General features: G+C 38.2%; 1 pseudogene; it reads right to left on the reverse strand.

The window, feature by feature from the left end:
* Positions 1–19,569: 19,569 nt before the first annotated feature.
* On the reverse strand, positions 19,570–24,799 carry LOC137839123 (pentatricopeptide repeat-containing protein At5g04780, mitochondrial-like; annotated as a pseudogene).
* Positions 24,800–26,370: the final 1,571 nt, after the last annotated feature.

The raw sequence follows: 26,370 nt of genomic DNA on the forward strand, positions 1-26,370 counted from the left end.
TAGAAACGACTATTGGACTACCACATTACTATTCATTCCAGGGAGAACCCAGTTTTGCTTAAAAAACTGTTGGACAACATTACAAACATCTGGCCCAATAATATCCCAACAAGAAAGATAGAAAACACCACCAAAACCATCAAGACCAAAAGCACTATTACCATTAAGGTTAAAAACAACATTCTCGATTTCCAAAAAATCAAGACATTTCATCAACATCATATTTTCCTCAAAGGAAACCAAATTAGGAACATAAGTACCAATAAAATCTTCCATATTACATGTATCCTGATCATGAGAAGTAGACTCAACATAAAGAGTTTTATAAAAGTTCAAAATATGTTCCTCAACGATTTTAGGATCCTCAATAACCACATTGTCAATCCGTAAACAATGAATCCCACCACAATTATTTCACCTTTTAACCACAACATGGAAAAAAGCAATATTTTTATCCCCATCTTTAAGCCAAAGCATCTTAGCTATTTCTTTCCAAAACAAATGTTAACAGTGAAAAGCATGATCAAGCTTCTCCTTAGCTATATTTTCTTGACAGAGAAGCCCATCAATATCAGACATACTAGCAGTCTCTAAATTTTATTGAATACCAAGGAGGAGACCCTGCTTAAGAATAACTACATTGTGAACATTAGCAAAAATATTTTTTTATTCCAATCACGAAGCTCAGTTTTCAACCTTTTTAACTTATGGTGCAAAATAAACATAGGACACCCAACAACCTTATCAGGAGCCCCCCCCCCCCCCCCCCCCCCCCCCCACATTCATCAGTCAATAACACATCATTAAAATCTCCCAAAATACACAAAGTCCATACATTATTAAAATCTCCCAAAATACACAAAGTCCATAGGAAGGAACTAAGATCCCTCCACAAAAACCGTCTAACCAAGTATGTGTTAACACCATAAACACCTGCAAAGCTAAAAAATTTATCATGCAGATGGCAAGATACAGAAATAAATTGATCATTTACCAAGAAATTTTGGACCAGATTAGGGATCGACAAACACCAAAGCTTTGAAGACTTATTAACAATAGGAGACGTAACCATCAAATGAATATCAAAAAATTTGAAAAGGACTTCAGAAGAAAGAAAAACCAAAAGGGGTTTATGCAGTTTAAGTAAACTAAGCAACATCTCCACAGTTTTGTGGTTTCCCAGTCCTCTAACGTTCCAGAAAAAAGAAGAGACCTTCATTGCGACGTTATGGTGAGAACTGTCTTAGCAGGTTTTTTTGGCTTTACCAGTCCCCTTAGGTTGTCTCTCGGGTTTTCTTTTAGTACGAACTATCTCCTCCCCAGTATCACTGGCATCCTCCTCCATCTCATTAAGATCAGCCCAAAATTTTGACCCAATATGATTTTCAACAATGATATGGTCAGAATTAAATTCAACAATGGCAGTAGACGTACCAATATAAGGATCACCTCCCACTTATGTAGTTTCCAAACCCTCGAGAGAGGAAAAGTGATTTTGCAGGACCAATGACAGGGATGGTACAGTCACAATTGCATACTTGTGATGACCATCCATAGGAGTAGTGAATGGTGTTGTAGAAACTACAGGTGAAGTAGCCTTCTAAAGAGATGGATCCCCCCACAGGAGGTGAGACCTCTACATGAAGATCCTCAATAAGAGCATAAGACTCTGAGCCCTTGCCTTGTATAACAGTAGGTAGCATTCCTTTTTCTGGAAAATCTGAAGTATGAGAGGATAACCCTTTCTTGGATTTGTGATTCGAGGCATCCTCAAGAGGAGGCATATCAGCAAAATCGTCCTTCAGTCCTCCTGATTTATCAGTAGCAAGGTGACCGAAGGGTGACTCGACATTGGCCTCGCCAGGAACAACAAAGTTTGAATTATCTGTGGGGCCTTCCAGGAGCTTCGGCTGCAGATCTTTCTTCCGATATTCTTGACGTTGTTTAGGAGCCACATTCCTTCCCTTATCTCGTTCATCGGAAATTATCTTCTGAGAAGATTTTTGTTGAGGCCCAAGAACACGACCTTGATCATGTATGATCCGTCACTGAGCAAGCTCATGCCCTATCATCTTACAATGAGAGCAAAAAGGAGGTAGCCATTCATATTTCACACCAACTACAAAAGTGTAGTCTGAACGTTCAACCAAGAGGTGATCGGGAAGAGGGGACAACATGCCCTTCTTCTTTCTCATACTATTCTCATCCAAAGACAAAGGAGTACCAAGACCTTTGATGATGGAAAAATTCGCCCTTGATCTCCAATACTCCAAAGGCAACCTATATAGTCGAACCCAGTCTTGGGTTTTGGTACTCTTCATAGTAGTTGGAACAAAGTCTTTTGTCTAGGCAAACAGTCTCAAGAAACCCAAAGATAACTTCAAGGAACCCATCCCAAGGGCCCATCGCATGTCTTCTAAGGAACCGAACCCAAACTCATAGAAACTCTTCCCGAGAGGAATTGCTTTCCATGGTCCAAGAGCCTTCCACACCGGCTGCAGTATTTTAGTTAAATCCATGTGTGTAAGGGGTTTATACCCCTTAGAAAGAATAACTCGACCATGAAGATGGGTCTTGCAATCCTCAAATCCAACCAAGTAATCTACCTCATCTATCCAGACCACAATCATGTCTCCCTTAATACAAGGAGTGGGTAATTCGAACAAAGGAATATCACATGTAGTTCCCAAAGCCTGAGCAAAAGTTTTCCTTTGGCCAGGCTTATCATATACCGTTTTCGCAGGAGATATTTCACAATCCTTCAAACAAGTAAATGGGATAAGGAAACCCTTAGAACCCTCCGCCATTCCAAAAGTCACTACTCACCACACCACCCCCGCACAACCGTACCACCACAACACCAAATCTTGAGTTTACCACAAATTTTGATAATAGTCTTGACTTTACCACAAATTTTGATAAAAATCTTGACTTTACTGCAAATTTTTATAAAAATATTGACTTTACCACAAATTAGAAGTGGCTACATGAAAATGGTGGAAACTTTTTGTATGCAATAGAAGTTCCAAGAAGAAACACCTTTATAAAGAAAAAGATTTAAGGAAAGAATACACCTTGTACCCAGACGTAGAGAGTCGTCGGGCTACCACCAGCGTCTTGGCAGACTATCGCGCCCCCGCCGACCAGAATCCATGACCCCTGCGCCACCATCGTCCACCACCAAGTTGGAGAATGAACAACCACCCACACAAATCCTAGCCACACCAAATCCCTTCGAAAGAGAGAGAACAAAGCAAACGTGTTTTTCAAAAAAAAGGTTGTGTAAATAAATTATCTCCTCAGTCAAATAATTTATTTTAAAAACCCTTTATATTAGATCTAGAAATAGTTGAGTTATATTTGTTCAAATAATGGGAAAAAAAGTGGAGTTAAACATACGTACAAATTTTACAAAGGCTATTTGTCCCACAAAATCTTGTTGTAACAAACAAAAATTGTTGTATTAAGAGTAGTCCATTTTAATGAATTATAGTAGAAAGGAATGTCAACCACACCTTTTATTTTAAGAATATATAATAAATTTGTGAGGACCATTTATAGATGTAGATGATGATTTTAACATAAAATTTGATGAGTTACTAAGATGAGATGATTTATACGTTTTATCATTCTAGTTTTCTTTTTAATTTTCTTATTTTTTAGTTTTGTTTCATTTTGCTAAGTTTGTTTTTCTAGTTTTCTTATTTTTAGGTGTTATTTTGAGGATTGAAATATTAATTTGAGTTGTGGGGAAATTATAAATTAAACCTTGTTTTTAAGATTAGAACAATGGAGTGATCTAGACAAGATTGTGGTACATGAAAATTGAACAAGATGATTAGTTGGAACACTGAATGGCAAGTAAATGAGGAATTAGCCCAAGTGAGTGTGTGATCCCAACCTCATTACAACCCTGTAGAAGACCTTAAGATTCATGTTCTTATATAATTGTGATATGGAAAAAAAATGAAAGGCAACTATGATTTGTTAGGATTCAGTGAGAATTGAGAGAAAACACTTACATGTGAGATTATGAGAAAAATATTCTTGAAAAAATATTGTCATTTCATTGTTTTAGTTGTTTATTCCTGAAAATTGATTGTATTTATATCTTTTTATTTTGGAGTTGGTAGCACCATGATTTTCTAATTTGATATGTTATTTAGTAAATTAAGTTGTTTTGATAATTTAACCAAAGTATGATTGTTAAATTCATTTACTTTGCTTGAGGAAAAACAAGATTCTAGGTTGGGGGAGTTTGATAAGTGTCATTATTTGGTGTAATTTCATGTAAAAAGCTAGAAATTTATTGATTTTAATTGTTGATTAAGCTATAATTCAACCCTAATTTGAGAATTTAGATTTTAATAACATTTTGGATTATGAGATCAATAAGAATTATTTATTCCTAATTTTGTGTTAATTTCAGGAATCTAAGGGAAGATGAAGACACAGGGATAAAAGATGAATAAAAAGTTAGAAATGAGAAGAAGATACAAAGTTGGGGAACCCAAGACTCGCCTAAAGCTCGCCCAAGTCATTCAAACTTACCCCGAACTCGCTCAGATTTGCTCAAGCGAGATCACTCCAGAGGAAAACTTGCTATTTGGACCAAACTCGCTTAAGCGAGTTTGTTCCAATGAAGTTGGTTTCTATTTTTTCTAATCTTGCTTGAGCGAGATGTCACTTAACCTACTTCCAATTAGTTTAAATTAGGGCATGAGACAGATGAAAGAGGGGACTGGAAGGAAAATAAATCAGAGGTAAGAAACCCTAAAGGAAGTTGTCGTTAAGGAGAAACACTCTGACTCTCTTGCTTTCAATGCTTGTAATGGCCACCATGATTGGTTACTACTTTCCTTTGGGATTGAAAGTAATTTGTTCAAACTCTTATGTATTGAGATGATATTTATATATAATATTATTTTTTAATTGAGATTGGTATTACCATTTTATTCTTAAAGCTTGAATTTTGATTAATGAATTTAATTCTTAAAATTGATTGGGAAGTACTTCTGAGGATCTTACCAAAATGATAATGCTTGATATAAATGAATGGGAGGAACAAATTTGAATATGTCAATTGCTTTGTAAAATCTATTCTTAATGATAAGAATGTTGTTTTTCTAAACATGTGAGGAATCAGTAGTTAGGAGATAATCTTAATAATGTTATATGTGATGAATCGATATAAATGACTTTTATATGTGCATCAATGCCAATTAGCTTAGAATATTATGTTTTTTTCATCCAAAATACAGATGAGTGGGAATGATTAACTCCAATCCCAATTTTCTCAATTAAATTATCTTAATCATTTACTTTGTTTTCATTTAATTTTTCACGTGAGCTTATAATGTCAATAACTTTTCAATCGAACTTTTGCACATCTTTTAATATTTAGTGAACATTATACATTAAGATTTTAAAAGAACAGTTCCTTAGTGAATCTGTAATGCATATGGAATGTTTCTGGATTGAGTTTTCTGGAATATGTTGTCTGGAATGAACCCAAATTTGCAATTTCAGTATGAGGTTTTGTGTCCTTTTTTGCTGATGTTTGATGTTTAATGCATTATTTTTCTTGGATGGCCTATTCTTAAATGTATTTATTCAATTTTAGAATACATATTTTGTACCTAACTCTCGAAACTTGATTTGCAAGAACCTCTAAACTCCATAACCACTCAAAGCTCTTAAACAAAACTCATTTCTTACCTCCAAAAGTCAACCAACATATCGAAAAGACAATCACACCTCAATTCTTACTCCACGGACCTTAGCATTCCTCTGCCAGTGCCAACATATTGGAAGCCTTTTCAATATGTGCCTTTTCAAATAACGTAGCCTTAACGTCTTAAACAACCTAGCCATGGAAGCCATGCCTTTTCAAATAAAAATGACAAGGTTAATTTTGGTATTTTGGAAAATGTAAGAGTGCAAAAATAAAAGTTTGTAACGTATATTTATCTGACAAAAACGTTAGTTACTACGTCTGTGTACTTGTGGCAGATTTTTGTTGAGCTTCATTAAGAATGGAGATGTAACTGCCAAGATGAGAAATATTAAGATCATTTGATATGATGCATCTTCAACTCTGCTCATTCTAACGACATTTCCCTCTTTTGTCAGAATTATTTCGTAATCTGTATAATATCAAAAAGTCAATGTATATAAGGCATTTCCTCTTGTAGTAAAGCGAAGAAATCCTTTCATTGAAAGCGCTTAATTTGGAAGATTACATATGTAGTCAAGGCTTTAAAGTTTAGCTTTGCGAATGTCAGAGAACTTATTAGTTAGTGTACTACCGGGAGGCCGAAAGGCCGAATAGTCGATAAGACCGAACGAACGTGGAAGCAGACTATAAATATCAAAGGGGACCCAATGCCAGAGGTAATTTCTCTGATCCCTAACTCACCTGTATATTATACTCGGACTGACTTGAGCGTCGGAGCACCTTCGCAGGTACCCCACCCCCCTCATCTTGGAGAAGGAAAGGAAAGCACCAAGCATAGGAGTCGCGAGGACGAGAAGACGGAGATTATTGAAGTCACTCTAGGAGGAACTCGATCTTGTAAGAACATTTTTGGTGCCCACCGTGGGGCCGGGAAGAAACCCCTTTAGAGTGTCCACATGGTAACAATAAGAAACATGATGGAAAACGACAGGAATGCACACGCAGGAGAAACCAGCCATCCGGATCCCATGGCAATGATTTTGCAAATGAGGAATGAGATGGATCTTTTAAAGAAGAAGAATGAAGAAGAGGTTCAAGCTATGAGTTGAGAGAACGAAGAAGAGCCAGTGGCGTTAAGAAGGGAGAATTCATGGATGAAACATACACTCAATGAACCAACAGTTCAAGACACTATAGAAGAGGAACGTCCTCCGACTAAGAGCACCCATCTGAGAACTGAGAAAGCCGACAATTCCCATCAAGAGAATACTCTATTAATTTCAATAAGCACCTTGGGAAAGGTCTCACGCCGAAGTCCTTTTGTGGAGTTCTTATGGAAGTGTCATTGTCGTGTACCTGGAAGAATCCAACGCTTGACAAGTATGATGGAACCACTGACCCTGATGAGCATGTAGATGCGTATGTAACACAAGTCAGTTTATACATCACCGAAGATGCACTGTTATGTCGAGTATTTCCAAGCTCCCTCAAAGGAGCTACTTTAAGTTGGTTTACTCGATTATCGGCGCACTCCATTGACTGTTTTGACACTTTGGTCAGGAAGTTTGGTGCACAGTTTGCTACAAGTCGCCCCCACCACCTCACGTCCATCGCCTTAGTTAATATTCGACAAGAAAAGAAAGAATCATTGCAAACTTTTATGGAAAGGTTTGCAAGATAACGTTGAACATACGCAATCTAAGTCCTGAGGTAGCCATGCATCACATGGTGACCGCTGTCAAACTTGGTTCGTTCTCGGATAGCTTGTGTAAGAAACCAGTTATGAATCTAGATGAGTTACAACAAAGAGCTACCAAATTTATGCAACTAGAAGAATTGAGAGAATTTTGCGCCAAGACTCAAGCACCTGAAGAGTCCGAAAGAAGGACTGATAAGAACCGCCCCATGACATCCGTAAGGCCGAGAGAATTCCCTAAGCCGGCATGATTTACTCGTTACACTCCCTTGATCACTGACAGATTGAGGATCCTAGAGGAAGCTCTCAGTGTCGACCTCTTGACAACGTTGAAAAGGACCAACACACCGCCGAATGCAGATCAAATTAAGCATTGTCGTTATCACCAAAATTTCAATCATACTACGGAGGATTGCTGGGCCTTGAAAGATAAGATCGAGGAGCTTGTACAAGCTGGCCACCTCCATCGCTTTGTGCAGGGTAATCAAGAGGACAGAAGACCAAGGGTTGATGAAAGGAGGAAAAACCATCGAGAGAACAAAAGAAGGGATGGCTGAAAAGACAGGGAACCACACAATCGTCGAGAGGGCAGACCCGTGCGTGGCGTGATCAACACTATCGCAGAAGGCTTTGCCGGAGGAGGGACGACTTACTCATCCCGAAAGAAACACCTTAGAGCCATCAGCTTCGTATACTCCATCCATAGGTGGCCGAGAAGAAGCATGCCACCTATTCTTTTCACTGATGATGACTTTAAAATTATTGATACGAAACATATTGATTCGATGGTGGTGACCATCGAAGTGACCAATTTTGTAATCATGAAAACGTTGATAGACCAAGGAAGCTCTGTGGATATCCTTTACTGGAAAACATTCAAGAAAATAAGTTTACCCTTAGATACGGTAGTGTATTTTAATGAGCAAATAGTCGGATTCTCGGGGGAGAGAGTAGACACTCGAGGATACATTGATCTGGACACAAAATTTGGTGAAGGCAATGAATGTTGCAAAACTATAAGAGTTAGATACCTGCTGATGGATGCAGAATCCTCGTATAACATTCTTCTAGGAAGGTCATCCCTCAACAAGCTAGGAGTAATACTGTCAACTCCTCATCTCGCCATGATTTTCTCTTCAGATACTAAAACCCAAAGTAAGAATGTTGTGACACTTCAGTCATACCAAAAAACTGCTAGGGAATGTTATGCCGCCAGTCTGAAAATTCTCCCCCCAGACAGACTGGGAGAAGACAACCTTCCAAACCGAAAAGGCTCATATTTGCTATGAAGTCATGCCTTTCATATTAAAAAATGCGGGTGCAACTTATCAGAGGTTGATGGACCGGATGTTCCGAGAGTAGATATGAAGAACGGTGGAAGTATATGTTGATGACGTGATCGTGAAGTCTGATAGAGTTCAACAACACACAATAGACTTGGCTGAGATCTTCGGTCATTTAAGACGATATGACATGCGTCTTAACTCTGAAAAGTGCGTGTTTAGTGTGGAAGGTGGAAAATTTTTAGGATTCATGCTAACTAGCCGGGGCATTGATGCAAACCTAGATAAATGTCAAGCCTTGGAAAGTATGAGAAGCCCGCATAACCTGAAAGAGGTCCAACGACTGGTGGTAAGGTTGACGTCGCGTCTAGATTCATGCCAAGGTTAGCAGATAACATAAAGCCAATCCTTAAGCTCATGAAGAAGGCGAAAAATTTTTTTGTGGAACGCAACATGTGAGGAGGCCTTTACGCCTGTCAAACAAGCCTTATCCCAACCTCCAATATTAAGCAAACCGTTCCCAGGAGTACTTTGTTGGTCTACCTGGCCGTGTGGCCGGAAGTCGTGAGTGCTGCTCTTGTCCAAGGAAAAACATATCAAAAGCCTGTCTACTTCGTTAGCTGAGTATTACAAGACGCCGAGACTAGATACCAAATGATCGAAAAGGTGGCTCTAGCCCTCGTACATGCATCCATAAGGTTGCGACCTTATTTTCAAACTCACGAGATCATAGTACGAACCGACTGTCCTATCAACAAGGTATTGAGGAAACCCGAGTTGGCAGGCTGAATGATCAGGTGGTCGATAGAATTATCTGAGTTTGTAATTAAGTATGAACCTAGAGGGTCTATAAAATCACAAAGTCTAGCTGACTTTACTTCATAATTACAAGACAACTTGGAACCGAATGTAACATGGATTCTATATGTAGACGGATCTTCTAGTAAAGGTGGAGGAGGAGCAGGGGTTGTCCTGGAAGGATTGAGAAGCCTTTGCATAAAACAATCGCTACGTTTTGATTTTAAAGCGTCAAACAACCAGGAAGAATACGAAGCACTCATAGATGGTTTACTACTTGCCAAAGACATAGGAGCCCGGAAAGTCAAATGTAAGACAGACTCACAATTATCAGTCGGTCACATAAATAGGGAATACCAAGCGAAAGACTCATTGTTGTTGAAGTATTACCACCGAGTGGTGGACATCCTGACAAAATTTGAAAGCGTCACGGTATGCCACATAAAGCGAGAAGATAATTCTCGAGCTAACACGTTATCAAAGTTGCCTAGTAATAAGCAGAAAGGCCGACATGACACCGTCAAACCTTGTTCGCTCCGTCGATAACAATGGAGGAATGCATGGCAACTGATAGAGAGGATGTCGATTGGATTTCTGAAATTAAGAACGTGTTGGAAGGCTGGGAAGCCGGGAAAGAGTGCAACGATTTCGCTATGTGAAAAAAGGCCTCTCAATTTGTCTTAGTAGGTGATGACCAATACAAAAAAGGATACTCTACTCTATTGCTTAAATGTGTATCAAAGATCGAGGCCGAATACATTTTAAAAGAGTTACACCACGGTGCATGTGGACTACATTCGGGAGCACGAACAATGGCAACAAGAGTACTTAGGGTAGGGTACTATTGGCGTACTTTAAGATTCAATTGCGCTGATTTTGTCAAAAAATGCCAAAGATGCCAGAAACACGGTCCCCTCATACATCTTCATCCTCACGAGTTATAGAACATCAACTCTCCATGGCCATTTGCCTTGTGGGGAATGGATATAGTTGGCCCTTTCCCCCAAGCAACGGGGCAAAGAAAATTCCTAATAGTAGCAGTAGACTACTTCACCAAATGGATTGAAGTGGAACCTCTTGCAAAAATCACTGTCGGACAGATCCAAAGCTTTGTATGGAAAAGTATAGTGTGTCGTTTCGACATCCCACACACTATTATCACTGATAACGGAAGGAAATTTATGGATCAGAAGTTGCCAAAATTTAACATCAGTTTGGGAGTCCAACACAAGACAAGTTTAGTAGAACATCCACAGACTAACGGACAAGCTGAGTCTGCAAACAAGGTCATCCTGATGAAGCTGAAGAAGAGATTGGGTAGCGCGAAAGGGAGATGGGTATAAGAGCTCCCTGAAGTCCTATGGGCCTACAGGTGCACCCCGCACTCGGCCACAGGGGAAACTCCTTATAACCTTACATATGGAACATACGCTATGTTATCGGTTCAGTTCGGAGAGCTGACTATCCGACTAGAACTTCATAATCTCAAGCTCAATGAGGAGTGCCAGAAAACTGAGTTAGATTTACTTCAAGAAATGCATGAGAAATCAAAAGTACGAGAAGAAGCATGTAAGCAAAGGGCAGCAAGAAGATACAACTCTAAAACCAAGTCGCACTTGTTCCAAGAAGGAGATCTTGTATGGAGGATGAGAGGAGAAGCTCGCAAGCTGGTAGCTGAAGGAAAATTCAGCTCAAACTGGGAAGGACCTTTCAAGGTGAAGGAAAACTTACGCAACGGAGCTTATCGCTTACAACACTTGGATGGCCGAGAAGTTCCAAGAACATGGAATGCAAGCCATCTCAAAATGTATTTTAGTTGATATGTAAAAAACGATGTACTATTTCCTACTCTCGGTCTTTTTTCCCATAAGAAAGGTTTTGGTCGAAGTAGGTTTTAACGAGGCATCACATTCATGAAAACAGACTTATCAGCTATATAAGATGAACAATTTACAACAACACGACGAAAGACACCTCTTGGCCAAGGTCGATTCGCCCAAGTGAATCTCTGCCGAGAGCAAGTTAAAAAGAAACCTCTCAGCCAAGGACGATTCACCCAAGTGAAACGCTGCCGAGAGCATGCTAAAAGGAAACCTCTCGTCCAAGGTCGATTCACCCAAGTGAAACCCTTTCGAGAGCAAGTTAAAAAGAAACCTCTCGGCCAAGGTCAATTCACCCAAGTGAATCCCTATCGAGAGCAAGATAAAAAGAAAACCTCTCGGCCAAGGTTGATTCACCCAAGTGAAACCCTGTCGAGAGCAAGTTAAAAAGAAAACCTCTCGGCCAAGGTCGATTCTGTTAGAATATATGGCTTTAAACTAGAGGGGGGCGAATGGTTTAAAGGGAGATTTCAAAAACTTTTAAGCCTTGAATGAATTTTCTTCCAGATTCAGTTGATAAAGAATTCAGTTTGCCAAAACACAAAGCTAAAAGCACAGCACCAGAAAAAGAATCGGTTGTTTCGCAGAAACAATCGGTTGTTTATATCAGTAAACAAATATCAAAACTGAATTTAAAGAGTTAGGGACAGAGAGAATGTACACAAATGTTTATATTTCATTTGAGATTACTCAAGGCCTCAAGATCAGCTTGGTAAAGGGAGCATTCTTTCTTTGAGAGTGATTTAAGTGACACTTCACTTTGGCAGTTTGGTTCCAATTTATTTTTGCTAACTTTGTTTTCTTAACTTTGTTTGCTGTTTTGTTGTTTGCTGTTTTCTTTTTACAATGGCTTCATATTCCAGCAGTGGTTTTTCCAAACAACATTATTCTAGCAAAGCTTCTGCTCTTGATGAATTAAAAAAGGCAAAACGAACCATTAATCTCCAAGATGAAACTATAAGAAAGTTGGAGGAAAGAATACAAAGAGTTGAAATGAAGCAAGCTAGGTCCTCTCATTCTATTCATGGAGAGCATCATCATCATAGACCTTCATCAAGAGGCTCTTCCAATGATCATGGCCGTGAAGAGGAACATAGAAGAAGGAGGCCTCAACCCAACTTTCATGGATATAGACCACCTCATGCTCATGAAGATAAACGTGGAGATGGCTACTACCGTGATGCAAAGGCCAAGCTACCTTCGGTCAAAATTCCTAGTTTCAATGGGGATAGTGATCCTAATGTGTATCTAGATTGGGAGGCAAAATGTGAACAGATTTTTGACCTCCATGAGATCCTAGATGAGCACAAATATAAGCTAGCCACCTTAGAATTTAGTGATTATGCCAAAGAATGGTGGCATAAAATTGTAATGGACATTATATATCGCAAGAAACCTCCCGTGGTTTCTTGGAATACTTTGAAAGAGTGTATGCGCGCGAGGTTTGTTCCTCCTTCTAGGAAGGAACATTTGTTGAAGTTCCAAAGGCTTCCTCAAGGACATAGGATGGTAGATGAATACTTTAAAGATTTTGAAACAACTTTGACTAAAATGACTATGCATGCTAATGAAGAGTCAATGATAAAATGGTTTGTACGTGGTTTGAGAAGAGATATTAGAGAATTTGTAGAATTAAATGAGTACTCTTCTTTAAAGAAAGTGTTTCGCAAAGCCATCAAGGTGGAATCCTATCTTTTGAAAACAACTTTAAAAAATACTCATGATGATGATTTCTACAACTCTTCTAGGAAGGATGCCAACAAAATTTCTACTCAAAGTTCTCCTTCCCATTTTTCCAAACAAACCATGTTTCCAAAAAAAGTTTCTACTACAAATCCTTCTACTCCTAAGTCACCTACCAAAACTTCAAATATCAAATGTTTTAAATGTTTAGGTTTTGGGCACATAGCTCTTCATTGTCCACAAAAGCAAATCTTAAAGATAAACAAGGTAAAACAAGACCTCACTCACCCACCTACCACAAGTAAAAATGAAAAAGACAAAGAAGGCCAAGTTGACATGGGTCTTATACTTTCACATCCAAGGTGTTTTCCTTCCTTATCTTTTTCATTACCAAAGGTTCTTACTTCACCACCATCTTGGTTAAAAAATGTTAGGGATGATTTTTTCATACCTCCTAATGGTTGTCACCATTTAAGAGGACTTTTTCCAAAAGATATCATCATTCCTAAACAAATTTTTCCAACTTGGTCGTTTTATAGAACCTCCTTTTCTGAAATCCCATTGTTTCCAAATGTTAAGTCATGTTTTCCTTTTTCTTCCACTTTTAATTGTAAGAATAAACTGACTTTGTTATATGCAGGGATTCAGAATTCGTGGACGAATTCTCTCCAACTCGAGGAGTATGATGAGAATCAAATAAAGGAGGCTTTTATTAATGAAGGAAGAGGACATCCACCCTCACATTTGAAGTTCTTCCTTCTAGTCTTCTCAAAATTAAAAGAAGACATAAAATAAAGATGAGGCCCAAACCCAAAGCCCAAGTCCAAGCCCAAGAAGGCCAAAGCCCAACAAGCCCAAGTCCATCCCATGAGGGGCAAGGCCAAGCATTAAATAAAAGAGCATCATTTGAATTACTCTTAGGAGGTGTGGATATTAAATAAAGGAGTGTGAAAATGTAAAATAAAGTTACATTGTCCATGTGACTTAGGAGAGTAGGTGTAGGTGTAGTTTTTAGGAGGTGTCATAGTAGAAAAAGGTCACACCTCCCATGTGACTTGTTTTTTGTGGGAATTTCAAATGAGTTTTATTTGAATTTTCCCACCTATTTTCCAGCACCCTCACACTATAAATAGAGGTGTGGGCTCTTGTAAAATTTAGATTTGAATTTTGAATTAGAGAAACTCTACTCAATTTGAGAGAGAATTGGAGAGCTTTATGCCTTCCTCACTTAGTCTTATCTTGAGAGTTCTTTGGTTACCTCAAGTGGCGGCATTGCACACTCATCTTGGAGTCTCCATCCTCTAAGTGGCGTGATCATCCAACCATTCCTCCATCTTCATGAGCTTTCTCTTCTCCTTCCTTCCTTCTCTTTTTATGTTCATGTCTTAGCTTGTTTCCTTTGTTTTTCAGTTCAGTTTTCTAGTGTTCTTGTTGATTTGCTTCGGTTCCTTTTTCTATTTGCTGTTCATCATTGGTTCTTCTTCTTTTCTAGCTTAATTTTTCGGTGCAATTCTGTTCTTATGCATTTTGTTCGGTGCTTTTGCCTTTTCATTCAATTTGTTCGGTTCAATTTGACAATACATGGAACTTCCATATGAGTGTTGGTTTTGGTACTAATCTTGGTGAGTTCTTGATCATAGAACCTTGATCCAATTCTATCATAAAGTGCCTATCTCATATCCAACTCATGATGATTCCTAAGAATGTCAAGAATCATTCATATTGTGCTAATGGAATCATATCAACTCTAAACCCAGAGCTACATCTAGTCTTCTCAGAAACCTCTGAGGAATTCCACTAAGCAATCAAACCTAGATCACTTACAACACAACCAAGAAAATGACATTGATCCCCTCAAGACACACACTTCTCTTGGCCAACACACCAACACTAAGAATGCTGATCTTGATCCCCTCAAGAACACACAACACTTTTCAGCAAAACACACAAATAAACTTGTTCAACAAACAATCGGTTGTTTCCTCGAATCAATCGATTGTTTTGGTTTTAACAACTCAACCATTTGAAAAACAGATTTCAATCTTTTCTAAAAACACCTAAGTATAAAACAATCGGTTGTTTCGACAAAACAATCGGTTGTTTCGACAAAACAATCGGTTGTTTAGGGTTTAGGGAAAAACACTTTTCTTTTAAAAGATTGAGAATGCCTATGCTTTGGATTCAACCTAGAGTGGATTACAAAACTCAAACTACCCCAGATCCTAACTAAGACAGCTCAGCAACAGCAAGCACAGCCAAACCTTCAACATCCTTCAAAGGGTTTGGATTCTTCAAAGCTTGAACACCACTTGGTTCAACAGATTCACCCAAGTGAAACCCTGCCAAGAACACGCTAAAAAGAAACCTCTTGGCTAAGGTCGACTCACCCTGTAGAGAGCACGCTAAAAAGAAACCTCTCAACCAAGTTCGAATCACCTAAGTAAAATCCTGAACGAGAGTATCATCTCACCGAAAACATGATAAGCAGAAGTATTCGAACAAGAAAAAGGAAGTAAAAAAGATAAGGCAATTGATAATTATATTCAAAAAAGGCCGAATGGTCGTCGATTTACAAAAAAGAGCACACAACTACAAAGGTACAAAATACGCGTGGTAAAAACAACATAGACCTAAGCATCTAAGTCTATCCTCTCGGCCCCTTGAGTTTCTGAAGGAGCTGACACGCCCTCTCGGGCCCTCGGGATCTCATCAATTGGTAAGAGCTTACCCTTATAAAAGTCCTTATCGACGTCGAACTTCCCCTCGTCCTAAGGGATGTTATAAAAATAGGCAGCCTAGTCGAGAGCCTTTTGAAAGTCGAGTTCATGTTGATCTATGATGTTGTTATCAGCAATCTCTAGTTCCTTCATCAGTTTTTTGATCTTTTACTCAGACCGATAGTTTGTAAGGGCCATGTCCGAGAGGCTTTCTTTGAGCCCTCGAATCTCTTCATCTGCCTTATCGGCCACTTCCCTCCCATTCCTCTCGGCCTCGGCACAAAGACCTTTCCAATGATTAACTTCAGCCTCGAGGTCTTTGTTCTTGCCCAACAAGCTATTGTTCCCTTCAAGGACCAATTGAAGTTTGGCAGTCGAATCTTCTAGTTGAGAGCGCAAGCTTTCCACTTTAGCTGCACTCTTATCCCTCTTCAGCAAATCAGAGGCCATACGCTTGCCGAGGACGAGAGTACGCGAGCAAAGCTCCATGAAAGCATCATGGACTTGAGAAGGTCGAGCCGACAAGAAGTAGTCCTGCTCATAAGGGTTGAGAGTCACCCCGTCGGCAACTCGAAGGTCATGACTGAAAAAGTCAAGGCCGCCTGAACTAGACCCTCCGACACCTCGACCTCTCTTTGGAGACTTGCCCGATGAGAGTTCTCCATGACGCCGAGAATAACGACCTTGATCCTTTCCGTGATCGTCCTTTGTTCTCTTCTTCGGGTTGACGGGAGGACGAGTGGTATCTGGTCCAGACACCACAATTATTGGGACAGCCGCCTCTGTGGCAGAAGTGAAGCTCCCGGCACCTGTCTCAGCAGTTTGTGCCCTTTGTTGTCGCTTCAAGCGCAACTCCTTGAAGTAGTCCTTATTCCCACCTGTGAGTGTTAGGCCTACCATGATATTTGCAAGTAACCAGGATTAAGTCAAATGTTAAAGTAAAAAAGAGCCGAGACGAGTAAAAAATCACATACCATCAACGTCGACAATTTTATCAGAAGACAAGTAGGCACGGACGAGAGCCCGGGTTGGGATATGGCGGGGAAGCCCATCCAAGACAGATAGTACCTCCAGGTCGTCCTCGATCATTAGGCTTCTCGGCCACATATAGAAAAGTGTCGAATCCTTTGTCCAATAGAAAAGGAACCTTGGAGTCTCACCATCAAAGAAAAATGGTCGACCTTCCTCCTCAATCACAACCTTGAAAATACCTTCTTTAAATCTCTTATAGAAAGTGGTAAAAGGATGAAGGAAGTTATTCTTTGATTGACCGACTAAAGATACCCAACCTATCCGGTCTCCTGGCCTTGTACCGAAAAAATGTAAAAAAGACCTAGGAGTGGGCTTAAGACCAAGCACCTCACAAAGCAACCAAAAAGCCTAGAGTGCCGCCCAACTATTCAGATGCAACTACATGGGAGCTACGTTTAAGACACATAATACCTCCATGGTAAACTCATCAAAAGGAAAGTGGACATAAATGTCCAAAATCAAACAAGAATAAAAATAGAAAAAATCCTTGGCTTTCCTCCCTCTATCCAAACAAATGGTTTCAAATTCTCGACACCTATGAAATGCAAACACACCATTCGACACACCCTCTAAAACAATATCAAAACTATCTACAAAATCATGAACCCTGTTGTCCACCCACACATACTCGGCCTCTCGAGTTTCCTCCCCATGATATGTACTTAAAGATGATGACATAGCAAGTTCAGGATTATCTCGGCTAGAAGGACTGATAGCCCGAGAAGAATCCTCTGTACTCTCGGTATCACTAGGCACAACATCTATAGCCAATGGCCTTTCCCTACTCAAACTCCCAGAATCCGAAGAAAATAAAGTGGTTACAAGAGGAGAAGACATGATTACCTCAAAGAAACTCTTCAAATGAGTACACACAATCAATGAAAGGATTATTTGATTCTCGGATTCTCGAAGCTAATTCATGGTTAACACGTGAGAAATGGAACCCACCACCACCACTATTTATTGGTGAAGGAAAGGGCGAATACGAACTGTCACACACGATCTCCACTGCTGGATCAATTCAATATCAACGACCCAGATCACGCGAACTCGCGCTACCTGACATCACGTCACATCCATATGCCTCGAGTAACCAAAATTTTCCACTCGGCCTCTAGGACATAAACAGATTACACAAACGTAACAGATTATGAAGAACACACTCAAAACTAGCTCACGACCTTTCAGCTTCTCGGCTTCTCAGCTATCTAAGACTCTACGTTACATTTCCATAATTTCACTCGAGCCTGGGAGGCATATGACTTAGGAGAGACGTATACCCAAAGATAAAGCAATTTTCCTTTCTTACACTCTACGTTACATCTCCATAATTTCACTCGAGCCTGGGAGCAAATGTACCACCGGGAGGCCGAAAGGCCGAATAGTCGATCAGACTGAACGAATGTGGAAGCAAACAATAAACCGTGATCAATCATAATTAAGCCAGTTTAATCATAAACCATGATTAAGGCACAAATGGACCTTCATCGGAGCCCAAAAGAAGGGCCATGACAGCTGAAGCCCAACACAAGGCTATAAATATCAAATTGGACCCAATGCCAGAGGTAATTTTTCTGATCCCTTACTAACCTGTGTATTATACTCAGACTGACTTGAACGTCGGTGCGCCTTCACAGGTACCCCACCCCGCTCATCTTGGAGAAGGAAAGGAAAGCACCAAGCATAGGAGCCGCGAGGACGAGAAAACGGAGATTATTGAAGTCACTCTAAGAGGAGCCCAACCTTGTAAAAACAGTTAGATAATGTTACGCTGTTTAAATTTGATCTAATAACATGAACAAGTATATTGTTCATTATTTTGTTTCAGACTAAATAAGACCAACGTAACTTATTCGTCTCTAGTACTGGTGCTTAACAATTATCTGCAACCTACTTTTCAATGGCTAAAACTTAAGGATATTAATTAATTGAAGTTGTTCCCACATAGGACTACTTTTACCAAGTTGAGAAGTGTGATAGGATAAAACAAAGATGGTATATGGGTTTTGTGTATCGTGAGAGTTCCGTCTTTAGACGTTCAATAAAAGTAAAAGAAGAGTTCTCTGCTTATTAGAATCCTTTAACAAGACTTTTGTTAAAAAAAATATACATTCACAAATATAAGTTAAGAGCATCTTGAAGTTCCATAATTAAAATGTGTCCTTTAAAGAACATTGTTTGATGATCACTTGTTCTTCCAATATAATATTTGTCTAGTAGTAAATTATTTTGAAGAAATTCTTGAGTTTTACCAACATAACCAATTACACATCATTTGCTCCAATGGTATTTTTTGTCAAGCAACTATATAACCAACTTTACGTATATTGCCACTGTAGATGTTTTGTTCACAACCCCAGTCACCCATTATCCTCGTTTGTGGCATCATGTAGTGGAGGTGCACCAAAACAACCAATGCCATTGTGTTCTTTAACATTGAAGTGAATCAGTTTAAAGACATACTTCTCCTTCACACTTTACGCAAACTGAAATCAACCATGTGTATCCGGAAAAAAAACATTCCTATGAAATATTAAACATGGATAGGTGGTTGTCAAAGTCATTTAATCACCACACCTGCCCTCTAAAGTCAATCAATGCGCTAGTTGGAGTTTAAAAAAAAGAAATATATGTCAGAACTTCACCAAAACTCTCGACATGAATAGGATTCATCCTTAAAGTGGTGAAAACGGTTTGTATCTAGAATAATAATCTCCCTGCTAGTAAACTTGGACATAAGTTTCATAAAATGTGGCAATCACCACAAATTCTGAGGTTTTTTATAATCCTAATTGATATACAGCTAGGAAAACACATCAAAATATTTTTGTTCTTCTTCATGCAAACCCATATGACTTCATGCATTTCGTATTGATACATATGTTATGTCTGGAAAACCCATAAATCATTACATTCCATAAAACAATGCTCCAAACCTCCATCGCACCTTGAAACATAAGATATGCTTCCCAATGCAGCCACATTTGGCATACATGTCTACAAGGGAGGAAGAAACATATATGTTTGACCCAAATCCAGACTTATGTGAAATGGCATGAAGTTGCTTCCCTTCAACCAAAGTTGTCAGACCTGCACAAGCACTAACAGCTGATGAAATCATAAAAGCATCCTGCTTGAAACCCATCAACTAAGCATTGTGAAAAAGCAACAATGTATCCTCATGAAACCCATTTTGCACATATCCAACCATCACTGAAATCCATGTAACCACAATCATTCTTTTCAAGCATACTATCAAATATCTTACTTGCATATTTTATTGAAGAACACTTAGCATAAACATGGAGAAAAGTAGTTCCAACAACACAATTTGAATCTATAGCAGCCTTAATCGAAAAAGAGTGCATGATAGAGGACCATCCAGAAGGACACATATTGGACCTTTAACTAGGACCATGGTTAGAAGAATGGAAGAAGAAGAAGGAGTTCAGAAAACTCTGAGAATTAATTTTTAACTTTTCTTCCAAATTTCCTAGTGATACAAATCAAAGCACCCAGCAGAAGCACTTCACAAAAAGGTCAGTCATCTCAGTATACAAAGTTGGGCCCCACCAAACCTCGAGAAAGCATCAACAGAAGAAGAAGCTATAAACCAGAATATCAAAAGTTCTTCCTTCTAGTCTTTTCCACAAGAGAAAAGTTATGTAAATAAATTGGGCTCACTTCAGGGGTCCAAAATAGCAAGATAGGCTAGAATAGGTGCCTATAACATAATAAGGGGTGTAGTTATCATTTTAGCTTATGTCTGGCCCTTTAGAAAGAAAAATTGACCTAGTTTCTAAAAGGACAAGCCTAGGGTGCGGTTTTGACTTAGTTAAACCCTAAGACTGTCCCTTTTTTAGTGTTTCCCATCCTACCATTTCTTCTTGTTTACCAAGGCATCATCTCCTATAAATAGGGTGTCTTACTCCATGTATTTTCATGCTGAATTTTATAGAAGAAAGAAAACTCTGCACAAATTGTGTGAGGCTTGTTAGCTCTAAGCATTAGGTCTTATCTTGAGTGAGTTGAGAGCTCTCAAGTGGCGGCCCTCTACACTCATATTGGAGGAAACCACACTCCAAGTGGCGTGTCCACTCTCTTTTCCATCACCATAAGCTTTCTTCCCTTCATCCTTTCTTCCATTTTCCATTACACTTTTATCTTTGTGTTGGTATTCTTTTTTTGTTTCTTTTCTATTTCGGTTTCCTTCCATATCTTGTGTTTCATTTCATGTCTTTTACATTCCGCACCATACATCATGTTCACCTTATTATGAGATTTTCCTCTTTGCTTTTGGAAGTGAACATTCACACTTACTTAACCATTTGATTAAGTTCGTGTCCAGTGGGGATCTTCCCTAAGTCTCATCATTTATTTGCTAAAATCTTAATCATAAGTAAAGTGTCACCTCTAAAATGGAACCATCTAAAATCAACTCACATCACCTAGTCTTATAAAATTGTAAAGAATAGTGTAGGATTTTATTTGGGCTTGTATTTGAGCCTTATTTGGGCTTATTTTTGGGATATGTATTGGGCCTATTAGAATAGGAAGTAAAGAGTCTAGCTAGGGTTACAATTGGACCTCTTTTAGCCATTTGCAACCCAAGACCGTTTAGGGTTTTTGGAGAGGTTTCTAAGGAGACATGGAAGGCACCTTTATAGCAAGGGAAGTGTGAAGGGCCAGCTGGACAACCAACATGGGAAGCATGACTGCCACATGGTTGCACCTCAATTGAGAGAAATCCTTTCCGCTCACAAGCCACCATTTGTCACTCCATGAATGGAGAATATTTGCTCCAATTATAGAGTGTCATTTGTCAAGCTATGATTGGATAGTGTTTTCAGATTTTTGTCATCATTTAGGCTATAAATAGAGGTGTTCAACCTATGTATTTTTCAACTTTGATCGACTAATGAATTGCTGCACAAATTCAGTCTGAATTGTCTCTTAGCTCCCTCCTAGTTAGCTCTTTTGTGAGTGTTTTAGCAAAGATTCTCTTACAAGTTTTTCTCACGTCTTCTAAGCATATTTTTCCTATTTCATTTTACCTTCATCCATGGTTCAACATCAATCATAGAAGTCATAAATTTATCTCACCTTCCACAACAAAGAAGTAAACCAAAAGAAATAATACAAATCAAACTAGAATTGCATCAGGCCAACTAAATGCACTCAAGTATTAGCATATTTGAAGGCACACTTGCATAGAACACTTGAAATGGTAAATTCATTGGATGGGGTTCCTTCTCTTTGCATTTGAATGAAAAGAGTTAGAGCTTCCTCCTGACCCTCGGCTTTATGGGTAAGAGCTTCAATTATGGTATTCCACGAAACTAAGCTTTTCACTGGCATTTCATTGAATTTTTTGCGTGCACTATCACCTAAAGAACATTTAGAGTACATGTTAATCAACATATTTGATGTTAACACGTCCATTTCCCAGCCAACACGAATAACCTGAGCATGACATGCTCTTCCTCCCACTAATGATCTTGTTTTTGCACATAACTGCAAAAGATAATGCAAATTTGACACGCTCCACATGAACTACATTAACCAATGAGGCCTCCGGTTTGTCCTCAGAAATAACTGATAATTTACTAATATGGATTCCATAACAATTACAAAATCTCCCACACCTTCTCAACGTTTTCTTATCATTGTAGAGATCAAAGAAAAATAACGTGCTTTTACTATCTTTTAACCTACCTTAGTAGCCAAACCAGTTTATTTGCATGATCCAGAAATCGAATTAGATTTTTAAACATGTTTTTTTTAATTAATTTAGTAAGTGGTTAAATAAGTAACTAGTATGTGTTATCAACTTGCCATTAGTTTTATTTATTAAATGATAATTAATAAGTGTATAGTTTAAAATGTATTAGATCGAAAAATTATGTTAAATTATGCATTTGGCGCTTGGTAATTATGTACTGTCATTATAAAAAAATATATATACTTTGAATTAATTAATAACTATTTTAGTTTGATTTTTAGGTTGAACACAAAACAATATATCATCTAATGCTCATAGAGAACTTATTGTACCGCCGCTTGCTCTCCACAGTACCAAGAAAAATTAAAGAGAAGAAGGAAGGACGTATGCTAGGAATTTTAAAAAAATTTAAGGTTAATTTTGTCAACTCTGTACAAAAAAAATGTAGAAGTAAAAGAAGAAACTGTAGTAAAGGAGGCTTTAAAACAAACAAAATTGATTTCCTGAGGCGTGAGTAATCACTGTTCATAAAGACTTATCTGCAGTGTATTGCGTAAGTCCCTCCAGGATAAAACAGGAACTTTCCGATAATTTTCGAGGATCAAAACTAGCAAATTACTTAATAGAGTAAGAACACAATGCACTCATAAAAATAAATATAATAAAGTAAAATAATGAATGAAGAGAGAGAAAGAGATAATTGTGAAAAGGTGGGAGGAAGAAGAAAGGTTGCACGTTGGATTGCAGAAGATGAGAGGCGAAGAAGGTGTGTTTCTGGAAGAGGGAAACCCTTGTTTATATAGGGGGAAAAATAACATACCCAAAACTGCCACAACCCACGTTCTAGCCATTGGCAACACTACTCCAGGTCCCAGCTGCACAACCTCCCGAGAAGAACGAAGTCTTCGAAGGTCTGAGTCTCACGCTTTTTCCTTGCACAGATCGTGAGTGAAGAGAAACGAAATGCTTGCACGAGGGTTTCCACAAATCGTGCAACAAGGAAAATGAACCTGAGAATCAGGTTTTTGAATCAAAACCACATTAGGTTTGTGAGTCAAAACTATATTAGGGTTCATGAATCAAAGCCACATTCTCTATTTTTTCGTTTTGCAAAATCGCACTCTGTTTTTCGTTTTGCAATATATACAGTTTTACAACAATCCCCCAGATATTGCAAAAGATAAAACATATAGATAAAGAAAGAAAAATATTTTGGGTTCATTTAAGATGTAATTCATCAGAGCTGATATAGCAAGCTATATGAACCAATCTTAGATTGATGTACTTAACACACAATGTAGTTGGTATAGCAAGCTATATGAACTAAGACACTTAGTATGTGTTAGAGGTTTATTAATCACAATACACCCCCACATTACATGTTATCGTTGTGTTGCGCTATTAGGCCATGCGCGTGCCCAGTATTCGTGAGTGTTATAGAGATCTTGCCAAGATCTCATGCAAGCGACCCCACTTGACACTCATATAGGTGATTCCATCAATTGTATGTTGCAAATAATACACCACCCATAAGGGATATGAAAATCATTAAAACTTTGTAAATTGTTAAAACTCTTTTACCTCAGAATTTTAACCACAGAGTTTATCCTCTCGATAATGCAATATCTATCCCTTTCACACACACCATAGGAATGGACAAAATTGATTTTGAATCAATATTAGTGCTAGCAGAACTAACAAGTGACTTGTTTTTACCCATATGAACCTTATTCATGGGATTTTCAATCACAAAGGTTGGGGTTTCATCACTTGTTTGTTTGCAAGTGGCTTAAGTTTCATCCTCCTCAATGTTTCTAAAATCATTTTTTTCCTAGGGGTTTTGTCAGAGGATCTGCCAGATTCCATTCTGACTTGACATAGTCAATAGAAATCATTACACTCTATAACAACTGTTTCACAAAATTATGTCTCAATTGTAATTGTCTATTCTTTCCATTTTAGCTTTTATTTTTAGCTATAGCTATTGCCGATTGGAAATCACAATGCATTGATACAAATGGGGTTGGTTTCATTCCTAACGAAATTTTGCTAAGAAATTGTTCAACCACTCAGCTTCACTACCAGCCATTTCTAGAGCAACAAACTCAGATTCCATTGTTGATCTTGCAATAATAGTTTGTCTAGCTAACCTCCATGTAACTGCACCACCCGTAAGTGTAAATACATAAGCACTAGTGGATTTTGTCTCATCTGAATCAGATATCCAGTTGGCATCATTGTACCCTTCTAGCACAACGGGAAATCCACTATATTCAATGACATAATCTATTGTACCTCTCAAGTATTTCATGAGTCTCGCAAGTGCATCCCAATAATCCTAACTAGGACATTGAGTGTATCTACTCAGTCTACCTACTGCAAAAGCAATATCTGATCTAGAAAAGTTCATTAAATGCAATAAGCTCCCAATTATCTGGGCATATTGAGTTTGAGAAATGGATTCTCCTATGTTATTCTTTAATTTAGAATTAACATCATAAGGATTCTCATCATAAGGGGTACTAACTAACTTAAAGTCATAGTAACCAAACTTTTTAAGAAGTTTCTCAATGTATTTTTCTTGGGATAGTAATATACTATCTCCCTTCCTTATGATTTTAACTCCTAGAATCACACTTGCTTCCCCCATGTCTTTCATCTCAAACTTAGATCCAAGAAAAAATTTTGTTTTAAAAACTATATCATTGCGTGTACCCAAAATTAGCATGTCATCCACATACAAACATATAATGACATATTCACCATTTTCAGATCTAGAATACACTCATTTATTAGCATCATTGGTAGAAAAACCTTCACAAAGTAAAACATTATATAGTTTTTCATGTCATTGTTTTGGTGCTTGTTTCAAGCCATACAAAGATTTTAAAAGTTTGCATACCTTTTCCTTTTGACCTGGAACTACACATCCTTCAGGTTGAGTCATATAAACTTCATCTTCTAGTTCACCATTTAGAAAGGTCGTTTTAACATCCATTTGGTGAATTACAAACTTATGAATAGATGCTAAGGCTAGCAACACACGAATAGAGCAAATCCTATTAACAGGTGCAAAAGTATCAAAGTAATCTATGTTATGTTTTTTAGTAAAACCTTTAGCCACTAATTGATAGCTGTCGTTTTGCTGTCAAATTAATATGATTCCAGCGTAGACTTGTCCAACACTAGAGAGATGATAGTATAATTGAGGTCAGATGACCCCAAGTCGTCTCCCAACGAATCCAATAATAAAATCATTTGATCAGGGTTTAAAATCTATTTGCAAGCAAAAGTTAGCAATAACAATAAAGATAAAAAGGGGTTTGAGATAGTTGTGCAGAAAAGATAAAAGAGATTAAAATAGCAAATAAAAAGTTGTTGATCCCAAGTTCTTCCACCATTGAATTCTTCATAGGTTGTCTAAAGATTAATCTTTTCTCAATCCTTCAACAGAGCTAAACCAGATTGAACATGCGCCGATCTGATTCAACTGAAACTCACCAGTAAAGCATGTGTCTACTGGTTTAATCCATACCCACTTTGTTCCATGTGTATACTCCATGGGAATGCTTACCTTCTCTGTCTTGAATCATGCGCCCAAGAAATTAATTAGAACAATGCGAACTAACTAAGAAATCAAAGTTTAAGACAAGGAAGACTCTCAATCATGCGTTCAAGTACAACCTCTCACAAAAACTAGTTTTCCCGGAGATTAGAAAATAAAAACAACTGCTATAGAGAATTAAAAATAGAAACTTTTAATGAACAAAACCTCATAACTCAATGGGAAATTACAAAAGAATCAACCAAAAAGGTTTAGCCTTCCATGCGGAGGCAAAACAAAAGAATTACTAAGAAAATAAACTAAGAAAACCCTATGAA

Source organism: Phaseolus vulgaris, chromosome 3 (genome assembly GCF_051622355.1).
Source record: "Phaseolus vulgaris cultivar YP4 chromosome 3, ASM5162235v1, whole genome shotgun sequence".
Classification (NCBI taxonomy): Eukaryota; Viridiplantae; Streptophyta; class Magnoliopsida; order Fabales; family Fabaceae; genus Phaseolus; species Phaseolus vulgaris.